At 37.0% G+C, this 12388-nt stretch overlaps 1 long non-coding RNA gene across 1 annotated transcript; it reads left to right on the top strand.

Annotated features, from left to right (window-relative positions):
* Positions 1–7395: 7395 nt before the first annotated feature.
* On the top strand, positions 7396–10737 carry LOC108887623 (uncharacterized). Its single transcript, XR_001961660.2, has 4 exons — positions 7396–7421; positions 8058–8136; positions 9493–9549; positions 10610–10737. It is a non-coding gene; the product is annotated as an uncharacterized LOC108887623 (long non-coding RNA).
* The last annotated feature ends 1651 nt before the right edge of the window (positions 10738–12388 follow it).

The following is a 12388-nucleotide window of genomic DNA, read 5'->3' on the forward strand; positions in this document are numbered from 1 at the left end:
TAGATGTCAGATGTCAGACTGGTGTGGTAAACCGCATTATCATCCAACATCTGCTTCCCCCAGTGAACGTACCTACGTGCCTAGATGGCTATTCTTTGAGAGTCCAAGGGTGGGTAGATGAGCTCCATTTGCACTAGCAATTAACCTGGAACATTAAATGCTTAAATGTCAGTTGCATTCTTATAAATTATATGTATTACTGGATGGGGAACTGTGCTATATATTAAGGATTGTGAATAAAAAGCCAAGTAACATGTAAGAAAAACAGAGTAACTACAACATTCATGCCTTGCTATAGTTGTCAGAAATTTGGCTGTGTGATCTGCTATTTTATATAGAGTATTTATATATATTTATTTTACATTGCACTCACACTGTTGTACTGTGGAGTATCCTGGATAAGTGTGCGAACCCCCTCCACCCCAGCTTACAACTGCAAGATCCTAGCATGAATATCAACTAACTGCTTACTGGACAGATGAAAGCAAGGCCTCACAAATGTTCTACGCTATGTCAGGCAGTGATATTTCAAATATAACTTACCATTGTCCACATTCATTGAACTAGAGGCTGTAGCTCAGGAAATAAAAAATGTAATGAAATACACAACCAGACACACACTACCACATGTTCACACATTCGTAAGTACTCACACAGGATCTACACTCAACCATACTGTACACATATTAAAGGTGATCTGAAATTTCGGTGCAATAAACAGTGCCTTCAACTGGCCTTGAGAATGTCTAATTCTTTGCTGAAACATCCCTGACCTTACGTGTCCATGATCAGGGTGAAGAAACGAGTTTGAGCCTTTCACTCACTACCGAGGTCGGGAGGGACAAGATGGAGAATTTATGAGAAAGTGACATTTAATGTTCCATTTATGGCTGATCCGGCAGACCAGGTTACCGTACCTCCTGAATCACTAGCATAACGATTTTGTACACATCTGAACATAACCAAGTAACCAGGATGTGTAATAAAAACTTATGTTACTGGTCGAATTAAAATCTCTTCCTGGCAATACCCTCCTGTATGGAAATGATGTGTTAATTTACAGCAAACGTCTTTGTAACAAGTACATCAGCACACTGAGTAATCTTATTCTTACCTGAGAAACTGATTCTAAGAATTACTCCTCAGCATTCAAATGGAGTTATCTTCTCAAATGAATGGCCAACATCGCAGATCTGCATGTAATCCAATAACTTGCACATCACAGCTGTGCAAGACTGTTCCAAATTTTCTTCTCCTTTGTGTCCCTCTTTCAGCCCAAAAATGTTTGCCTCTCCAGAAAGGAAAGGGGCACTTTCCTCTTTTAAAGGAAACTCATGATAAGTTCCTTCCTCTGTATTGCACAATTGCATTCATGCAGCCAGGAGCACTGGGATCACATCCTGTGTTTGAGGAACAACATTGCTTTCACAAAGCCTTACCCTTCCAACTATGTCTCAGTAACACTTGCTTCAATGGATTTTGTGTTGTGTGTTTGTGTTTAATGTGTGAGTTTGTGCAATGCAAATACAGTTTAAGTATTCATAGTGTCAAATAAATAATCAATAATCAAAAGTTTTAAAACTGCATAGGATTATGCATCTTTGTATTAATCTGTGAGCTGGATAAATTACAGTTGAGAATTAATTAATCACAAAAAAGTCAGCCAAAAGTCTTTTGGAGTGTTTTCATATATTTATATATAATCATTCAAACAGTTGTGGTGTGTTATAATTCAACCACTAGGTGGCGTATAATCCTCTGAAGAAGGTCCATCAATATACTGTATCATTGTTACAGGCATTTCAAGGGGCCATAAAATATCCTCATTTTGCCAGGATTATCCTATTCTCGCTCTACAATCCCAAAAGACAGATTGATGAATCCACTTTCAAGAATGTCATTAAAGTTTTTTTCTGGTCATAATATCATAATATAATAAACTGTAACTGTCTGATCACATCACACGACTATTATATATGGTTTCCCAACAAGCAACCTCTTGCAATGGTAGCAATAGTGATTGTCCTCTGCAAGTCATAGAGGGTGGAGATTATGTGTCATTGTGGCCCCAAAGGTCAAAATGCATCGACATTTCACAAAACACAACAGGTGTGTTCAAGATTGATTTTACCTAACCTGATGGTCCACGTGAACTGCCACTGACTGTTGGGGTGGAGTATAAAAAGACTGCAGTCAAGTTGAACACATTGTAGGCAGTTCCTATAGTGTGACTGAGCTCATGACAATGGCTCAGTCACACTTGCCTTTTACCAGTTGTTCACCAAGTATATCAAACACGAAGCAGAGGTGCAGAGGAGACAGGTTGATTACAAACAAGTCCTTCAGACAACCCACCACGCCAAAAAATTCAACCTAGGGGAAACACAGACTATATAACCTTATTTGTTATAAGCCAGATGAGTTGGCAGTTACACCCAGTATCAGTAATGCCACTGAGGACCAACAAATATTTTTTTTCTGTTATTCTGTCAGATTAAAGCCATCCTTTCTCTCTTAAAATCTGTTCATCCTGAGTCCTGTGTGATTTGTGGGTGCCACACAACCTTATTGCTACAAGCATTTAATTGCAGTTTTGTCGTTCTCTTTAGGCTGCGGATGAAGGAGAGGATGAAGTCCAGAGACAATCAACAAAGACACACAGGCGCAGAGGCCTTGCTGGATCTCTGAGAACCCAGAGCCAAAGCATATCATTGAGATGTCACATGATCAACAAGGTAAATGAATCCTATTAATAAGTGTATCTACTTGTGTCTACAGTTGGATAAGGCGGACATGAGTCTGACAAACTCATGCCCCTAGTTTGCCAAACTATGATGGAGAGATTCCTAATCCCTTTAGATGATCCATAAACATGCAATCTATTACACTTCACGAGCAAAACAGGCTACAGTCATGATAACTTCTCATATTAAAATTAAACATCTTAAGTTGAGCCACTCAAGCAAGATAACTGATAAAAAATGATAATACAAGGAAAACAACAATCCTTTATATGTCAATAAGTAAAACAGATATTGAGTGTTTTTAAAAAATGTTTACTTGAAATTTTGAAAGCAAGAACACAACTCAAGTTTTCACAGCAACACATGTGGCACAAAGAGGCAAAGAGGGAGACTGCAACTAACTCAGTTGAGTTAGCAATAATCCACTCAGAGCAATAATCCACTGCCACAATAGTCCAAAGTAATCAACAACAGGCCTGCACAACAACTGGGTTTATGAGCATACAAATCCTAGCCAGCTATTTTATCTGAGACTAGCTGAGCTAGCTAGCAGGACTTGCTAAAAACTCAGCATTACACCTCCCCACATCCACCCCACATCACAAACAAATGCCTTATCTTTATCCTTTGACTGTCTTTCTTCCTCCGTTTTCTTCTTCTTACGTTTCTCTGCCCCATTAGGATAACTTCTTTTTGATGCCATAACACTGTTTGCCATCCATTTCCTCACTAACGGGTATGAAGGGTACCTGTCAATCATTCCTATTGTACCTGTCTGTGGACGTCACTCACTGCGTGACAGTGGAGTCCAATGATTTTGACTTAATTATGCCACAAAAACACTTATTTTATTTTTAAGCATATGAGGGATAAAGATAGGTAATTTTAATTCTCCTCAGATGAGGCTGAACATTCAGCTTTGGGGCCCCCTAGTGGCTTGTGGGGTCCTATGCATTTGCATAGTCCGCATAAGAAACGGCTCTGCCACCATTGTAAAAGAGACACCTGTAAAATTGTTGACCTCCAGCTATAATGGAGTTTTAATCTTGGTAAAACGTCTCAAAAGCCCAGAAAATGTTTCTCTGAGTGACGTCACTGATATATATATATATATATATATATATATGTATATATATATATATATATATATATATATATATACATACACACACACACACACACACATATATATATGTATATATATATATATATATATATATATATATATATATATATATATATATATATATATATATATATATATGTGTGTGTGTGTGTGTGTGTATATATATATATATATATATATATATATATATTTATGTTTGTTTTTTTTGACACCCTTAAACCCACTATGAGGGGCAGTAAAAGCTGCTGTAACCAACTACACACTACTTGTGTATACATATGTGTTACACAAGCATGCTTATTAGATTGGCTATTACAAATAACATGTGGCTCTTGTCCAATTTGTCAGAAAACAGTCACAAATTTGTGCACTGATGAGGCGTCTAGCGCATGGCTGTCCACCAGATCTTATAATACATCTAAGGCCTCTCTCCGTTTTTACGGTGGATGAATTTTAAGACCAATCAGAGGCGGTTGCTAGACGGACCAAAATGGGCCAGCCAATCAGCGTTTTTCTGCAAATGTTAGCTGACGTATGTCGTCATTGGTCGGAACGTGTCTTGTCATTGGCCATGAGTAAGCTCAGAGAGGCGGAGAAACGAAGTCAGAAAACAGATTTAAACCAAGTTTGAAACGGTGCCTCTGTTTGCTAGTACTGCGAGACAACGTCGTTACGTTGAAGGAATGGATGCTAAAACAAACTCTGGGTGAGACTGGACGCTGAACACACCAGCGGCGCGAAGGTAAGGCAAACAGTTAGTGGCTATCGTTAGCATTAACGTTTTCAGAGAGCGTTAGCATAACACTGTTAGTAGTGTTTACCACCCCTTTTGCATAATTACTTTGCAGACATTTAACTGCTTTGTAATTTTGTGCTCCAGCTTGGTCATTTTAAGTCAGTTTATGGTGAATAATCATGTCGATGTGATCATTTATTCTGGCTGTTTTACATCTGAGGCCTGTACTACGAAGCTAGGTTACTAGCTTATCAGAGTAACTTCAGGAGTAACTTAGTGACGTAGGGTGTAACTTCCCGATTAACCTGTACTACGGAAGGTGGATAGGTTTTAACCGGGATTTGCTGCCATGGTAATTTTACCCTGAGTCTCTAAACTGTTCCATGCAGGTTATGTTGGCGGTTAACTCTGTGTTATCCTGTATAAGTATCGCCCGTAGGTGGAACACCGACTCGATATTGGCATAATGACTGAGAGAAGCTGAGCGACGCTGTACAGAGATCGTCAGTCTCAAATTTAATAAAGATTAATTAATTAATTTATAATTAATTCAATAATCAAAATCTGCTAGGTAGTGGATGGTGGTTTTTATGCTCCAGTTTTTCAATTTACAATTAACGTTATTTTAATTTGTATTTTTTCTTCCTTACACATGATCAGTATGAATAATCCTTTTGGGGTGGCTTGCTCCTCCTGTAACACAATAATACCACTGCCCAAATGAACAAAGCTGTGTTATCTTATTGTTAATAGATGTGTAAGTGGAAGTATAAGCTCACAGCTTTGCCTAGCCTGTGTCAGTCACCATTAAATACACATTAAATTACAAATGATGGTTGGAGTCGACTGGGATGCATCTCCACAGAAACCCTCAGTTATTTCCTCACTAGCCTGACAGTCAGAGGGGGGCGAGCTGGTGGCTGTTCATGAGACTGGCATGTCAACTACATAGTGTGAACACTTAGCCATTCCTTGATAACCCCGAGTTAAATGAGAGTAGGTTTAACTTCGTACAAACTTGAAACTTGAAAACTAGATTTTAACTCTGTACTCCTCCACAAGTTTTAAGCCTCAAGAGTAGGTCACAATGTATGTGCTGAGAGTGCAGTTAGAAATTATTTAAAAAACTATTTTAAAAATTGCTCCTTCACTCTGAGATCAATTAAGTCATATTCCAGTAATATAATTCGTTTATCCTAGGCTGCAGCTAAAGAATATTTTGGTAGTCGTCTAATCTGTCAATTATTCATTCGATTAGCCTTTTTAGTCAACGATTTCTGTCACAACCTCCATCTCTGCTTCCTGTGTGCACAGCTCCTGCTCTGGGCTCCAGTGCATGTTTTACCTCACCTGCTCAAGTCTGCACGCTTGAGCTTGGGGGGTGGGGGGTGTTAGATATCTATACTGCTAGATATAGATGTCAGCACAGCAACTGTGAGCAGATAAAAAAGAAGAGAAGAAGAAAGAAAAACGCTGATATTTTTGATTTGACGTTTCGTCTGGGTCAGCATTTGTCCATCTATGATTTTGCAGAGACCTACAACACCAGGTTAACGTGTCGAGTTGTCTACCTGTCTCCTCTGCAGCTCTTCTGCCCCTCTGTGCAGACACACACACAGACGCATGAGAGATGTTGTCAATTATGTAAACTAATAGTTTCAGCTCTAATTTTCTCCCCTCAAAACTCAAAGTGTGATTGTCAAGGTTCTAGGTGTTTAGTTTTCAGTAGGGATGGGCATTTTGAATGCTTTTTGAAGTTGATTAATCAAGTCAATTTAAGTCAATTGGTCAATTAGATATGACATCATTGTTAAGACATGCCCTCCACCCAAACCAAAATATTAATATGTTGTCATGTCGTGTTTTTGCAGCGTAGTGTACAGGTGCACTAACTTTACCTCCCAAGCCCCACTCAACAACTTACCTCAGACTAGGGGCGATGATCTCAGCAGTGTGTCTCATCTGTGCTGCGAGTCTAGTCACCGTCCATGTAACGGCAGGTGACAGTGACATAAAACATTTTCACTCGACTACTTTCTTAATGTTTCAAGTCCCATTACCGTCACTTTTTATAATGTTATACCTATAATCTTAAACCAGATGAAGGATTTTTGTCATCAGATGCCTGGATTTTAAGTCAACAGAGAAGCAAGCTGAGCAAACAGCCCCTTTCAATGTCCTGTGTCCGTGTCGTGGAGAAACATTGATTTTTTAATATGAAACTGCTCTATTCAGTGTTTCTTCCGATTTTAATTACTTGGTCCGCTTGTTTGGAGTTAATGAGACCTCTGTAGGTAATTCGGCTCCCAGTAAAAACCACCTGAACCACAGAAGAAATCCTAACCTAAAAACAAGTTAAGCATCTGGCAACAACCTGAGTTAACGTTAGCAGCAGCTTGTTTAACAGCCCACTTCGCTTTGCTTATTGTAGACGTCTGTTCCAGTGTTTTGCTTGCCACACACGCAGAGAAGATGCACACTCAGGCAGAAACAGAACCATAAACATTAGTTCCGTGTCTCTATGAAGTAAAACATAAATATCTTCCCACCCCTAACCAAATAAAAGTCAAATAAAAATGTGTCAGTTTCTTAAAAAAAGGTGCTGACTAGGCTTACCAATTTGACTGATTGATTATTCGTGCACATCCCTAGTTTTCAGTGTTGTATTCTTCTACACTTTGGCTTTGGAGGTGAACTATTCTTTATTAATGAGGTTACTTGTTTTTCAAATGTTGTACTTGTGTTTTCCAGGTTTACTGGTTCAGCTGCTGCAGCCTGGACAGAAAACACACCTCTCACCTTACAAACCAAACAGGTATGTGTCCTAAAGATTCACCCAGTCTGAAAAAAATGTGCTGGTAAGCTGAATGATTAATGTTAGTAACAGTGTTAATATTTAAATCATTGGTATTTAATGAGTTTAGTAGTGAATATAATAATAGCTGATTAATCTTGTCAATAAATTGTCAGAAAATAGCACTAGATATAATAATTCTTAAAAACTCAAAATAGTTGTGAGTTAATTTTCTGTCTGTGGACTGAAGTGTAATTAAAGTACAAGCTACAACCCTGCTTTCAAAAATGTACTTAAGTGAAAGTTTTTATTATGCATTTCCCAGTAATATACATGATTCCTCTGGTGATTAGTTGACAGACAATTGATATAAAAATTAAAGATTTAAGATAATCATTTTAGTTAATTTTTCCCAAATATTTATTGTTATTGATTCTTAAAGATGTGATGCTTTTCTTGTCATATGTGACAGTAAACAGCCTATTTTCTGAGACACTCCTCAATGTCTGGAAACCTTTCCAAATGTTTGGAAAATGTTCTGGTTCAGCTGTAATGTTGAATATTTATGTGCGTTTTCATGGTTAAACTGTTGATAAGGAATTGGTAATAGTGTAATGAGCTTTTTCCTTTGTATGTTTCTCTTTTTATTTCCTCCAGGTGTCACCACTTCATCCACAATCACAGAGAGTCTTCGTACAGTGAGGAAGTTCTTTGAGACCAGGACTGAGGCCTCCAGGTAATTCACAACGAGCTTTGCATCAACTGTCCAACACAGAGCTCTGACATTAAACTCTTAATGTTCAGTCATTGATCTGGAGTCTGAATAGTTTGCTTTGTCACAAAAGGACCTCACTCATTATTAAAGTTTATTTACATAGTTCATGAATGTACAGTTCAAAGAAAAAAAAGAATTTAAACATCAGCTCTCTCTCTCCATCTCTCTGTCTCCCTTTCCTATGCTCTTGCTCACCCCCCCCCCCCCCCCCCCCAAAATCTCTCTCCCTTGCTCTCTTAAGCCTGGCTCACACTCAACAGATTATTAAAATCTTACCAGATGTAGGAAATGTGAGAAACCACACACAATGACAAATAATGTCAGATTTCAGAGTTTTGTTCTTACAGTGTGTGATGTGCAGAGAGAAGACCAACACAGCACACCACACACTAACAGATTCAACACCACCAACCAGAGCCTGGACTCTCAGAAATCCAAATCTCAAATGCCTCTTTTTTGATGTGCTTCCATCTTCAGTCAGCTTGCTTCCTGATTGGCTATCGTTCTGTTCCACGTGACAATCCTAAGAGTGTGTGTTTGGCTTTCTTCAGTGTTCCCCCCACACAACAGGATTTCTGATCAGAAATATTGAACATGTTTAATATTTACTGGGGTCGCTCCGATAGTCTTTAGAGTAGATCAGTGAGGGTAAAATCACTCTGAACAAACCTCACACCACAGGACAATCTGACAAGATCATCTTCAGAACCAACCGATAATCAGACCTTTGCGAACTTAAATCCGGAGGGGGGATTTGGGCCAATAATCAGCCTGATAATCTTTTGGTGTGTACCCCACTTTATTCTTTCTGCCTCCCTCTCTCTGTCTTTCTCTCTTCCTTGCTCTCTCACTCCCTCTCATGCTTTGTCTCTATCTCTGTCTCCCCCTCTCTCTGTTGCTGCCCCCCACCCCCATCATAAAAATGTGAATAACTTATTCAGTTCAGTTTCCCACTAGAGACGCTGTCATTCTGCTTTATTTTGGCTTCTATCAACCAAATTTAGTTAAAAATTTGACTGACTTTGGAGAAAAAAACATTTCCATCCACTGCTGTTGTGTGAATATCAGGAGCTGGTGGAGTCAATTCTCCAGTCAGAGCAGCCTCTTCTGTGTTTGTGTATAAAGCAAATTTGACTCTTGGACTAGTTCTGATTACTTCAGAAACAGTTAGTCCACACTCTGGTTTCTTTGTAGATTTAGTGTCTTTTGTCTATCTTTTGACAGTTTAAAGTCCAAAACCCAGAAACTCTCTGCTTTTCTTTTGATGCATTAAAAGTCACATCGTTATATTAATGTTTGTTCTGTTTTTTTCTGTAGGATTCAAACTTAAACCATTAAATCAGAGAGAGGGAGACGTGAAGACATTTCCAGAAGGTCAGTGTTAGCTTATCTTTTTCAGTGTGACTCTGTCACTATCTCAGCTGCAGTTTGACACTTTAAAATCTCTTGTCTGGAACAAATAGCAACAAATTAAAGCTGCCAACAACTTATCAGTTGTAATTATTATTAATTTGTATTCAACTATTTCAACAATGTAGCTGCAAAGAATAAGTCAAAAAAAATGTTTATAACAAAACATGTTATAAAGAAAACTTTATAAATAAATATTAAGTATAAAACCTTCAAAAAATGTCTAAAAACTAAGTATAAAACATAAAAATTAAATGTGAAACCTTTAAAAATATGTCTAAAAATTAAGCATGAAAGCTGTACAAAATAAATTTAGAACCTTAAAAAAATGTCTAAATAAGTATCAAACATAAAAAGTCAAAAAACAAGTATAAAACCTTTAAAAAATAGATTTAAAAGTAAAATGTTAGTATGAAACCCTAAAAACTATATGTCTGAACAATGCGTGTAAACTCTTTTAAGTATAAAACCATAAAAAAACCTTGTAAAATATATATTTTGAAAATGTTTAAAAACAGGTGTAAAAATTAAACATGAGAATCATTATATTTTTTCTTAAACACAAAATGCAATAAAATGTTTTAATAACATCGGTTACAAAATAGAGAAATGCAATTCAAAAGTGCAGAAAGACACTAAATGATTTTATTCCAGACAACATTCAACAAATCACAGCAAAGATAATGACAGACATTTGACCACAAGGAAACACTTGATAGAACTGTTAAGCGTTTATATAGTTATGAGCACATTTTCCAAAGATAAACATGTCTACTAAGCATATTTGTGATCACGTAACTGCTTGTGATACAGTTATTAATTAAAATAGTTGTATCATAAGCAGTTTAATGTTCTCAGGTGTTTAATAGACAATATTTGTCTGTTGGAAAATGTGCCCTTGACTACATCATAGAAGGTATAAGAAAACAGTGTTTCCACTTGAACAGGGAACCAACACTGTTTACAGCAGTTAGATGGTGGAGGTCTTTTTATCGTAACACTTCTTTCTGTCATCCCATTTCAGGTCTTCAGCTGCTGTTGTCATCTCCTTCTGCAGAGACAATAACATGTATTAATCACAGAAACTGATCAGTAAATGGTAATATTTTAACGACATACTATTCTCTGACATTTTTTGATGTTTTTTATGCCTTTTTGCCATTTTTGTCAGTTTTGACATCTCATTTTTTGACTGATCTGACACCTTACTATACTATAAGACTTAAGAGGCTTAGACAAAGGAACTCTCTTAAAGTAGCCATCATTACCTTTGTTTTCCACAGACACACACATTCACACCTCAACACTAGGCAATCGAAATCGAACCGCAATTGTGACTTGCAAGTTAGTTCAAAATCACAATTTCAATTATTTTTACAACAGGAGTCAGTGGACATGTCGGTACACTTTTTTTAGCTGCCTCACAATTCAACACACACAGAGGACTGCAGGAGCAACTGTAACTCTAACTGTAACGAACTGTGGAGTTAGATACGTGATGAAAAACAGAGGCAGAGCAACAAGAGTGGATAACGTGACGCAGGCAGTGTGAGTCGCTCCAATTCTCTCTGCTCTGGTGTCACGTTCTACCTGCATGCCCATCCTGAGGACGGACACAACTAAAGCTGAAACTACCGGTGATATGACGAGTTAAAAGCAGCTGACAGTGTCAACAGGCATAAAATATATTGGATACATAGATAATTGAATAAATACATTTTGGATTTGTATATTTTCATTGTCATCCTTGGATTAGTACACAGAGAAGTTAATATTTGGTTCATATCTTAAAAGGTAATGCTCCATCACGTTTTACATGTATATAGTGAATCCTGGACTGAAGCTTGACTTTCAAAATAATATTGCAAATAAAATCACAATTGCAATATCTGTCATATCTGTCATGTTATACCTTGTCTTGTATATATAATGCCTTCTTCTATTTTTGCTGTTGCACCACTGAATTTCCCCCATTGGTGGGACTGATAAAGGATTATCTTATGCAAATAAATTCTTCTGAACACTGAATATTTTTGCCGGTCTGTTTAATATTGTATGAAAGTGAATATTGTTAGCCAGAGGTCAGGGTTAAGGTTACGGCTTTTAGCCACTTGTAGACCGAGGTGAAGATTACAGCTCTCAGCCATTTTTAGGTTTAGGTTTTTAGCCAGAGATTAGACGTTTTAACCCCAATTATACATTTTAACTGCAAGCTGCAAGTAGAGAATATTTGGTATTTCTGCATTATAAAATGACTTTTGTGATAGTAACTAGAAAAAATACATTGGTGGTTTTTGACCCCTTACTATGCTATGACATTTTTTTTACATTTTTTCCACACCTTACTACACTATGACAATTGTTTTCATGGGTTTTTTAACGGCCCTTACTATGACATTTTTCAGCCATTTTTCATGTCTTACTATATATTATGACAATTTTTTTTAACCATTTCTCCACGCTTTACTGATACTATGACATTTTTTGACCATCCTTATACATTGACCTATGACATTTTTTGACACATTCTTATTTTTGACCATTTTACTATTACTAATGACATTTTTTGACCATTTTTGATACATCTTACTAAACGATGACATTATTTTTGACATTTTCATGCTATGACATTTTTTGACCATTTTCATGTGTACATAGCCTATGACATTTTTTGACCATTTTTCATGCTATTTTTGACATGATGACATTTTTGACCTTTTTCATGCCTATGACATTTATTTTTCATACCTCATTTTTGACATTTTTATGACATTTTTTTGACCATTTTTGCATCTTACTATTT

The sequence above is a fragment of the Lates calcarifer genome, unplaced genomic scaffold (genome assembly GCF_001640805.2).
Source record: "Lates calcarifer isolate ASB-BC8 unplaced genomic scaffold, TLL_Latcal_v3 _unitig_1252_quiver_2060, whole genome shotgun sequence".
NCBI classification, from domain to species: domain Eukaryota; kingdom Metazoa; phylum Chordata; class Actinopteri; family Centropomidae; genus Lates; species Lates calcarifer.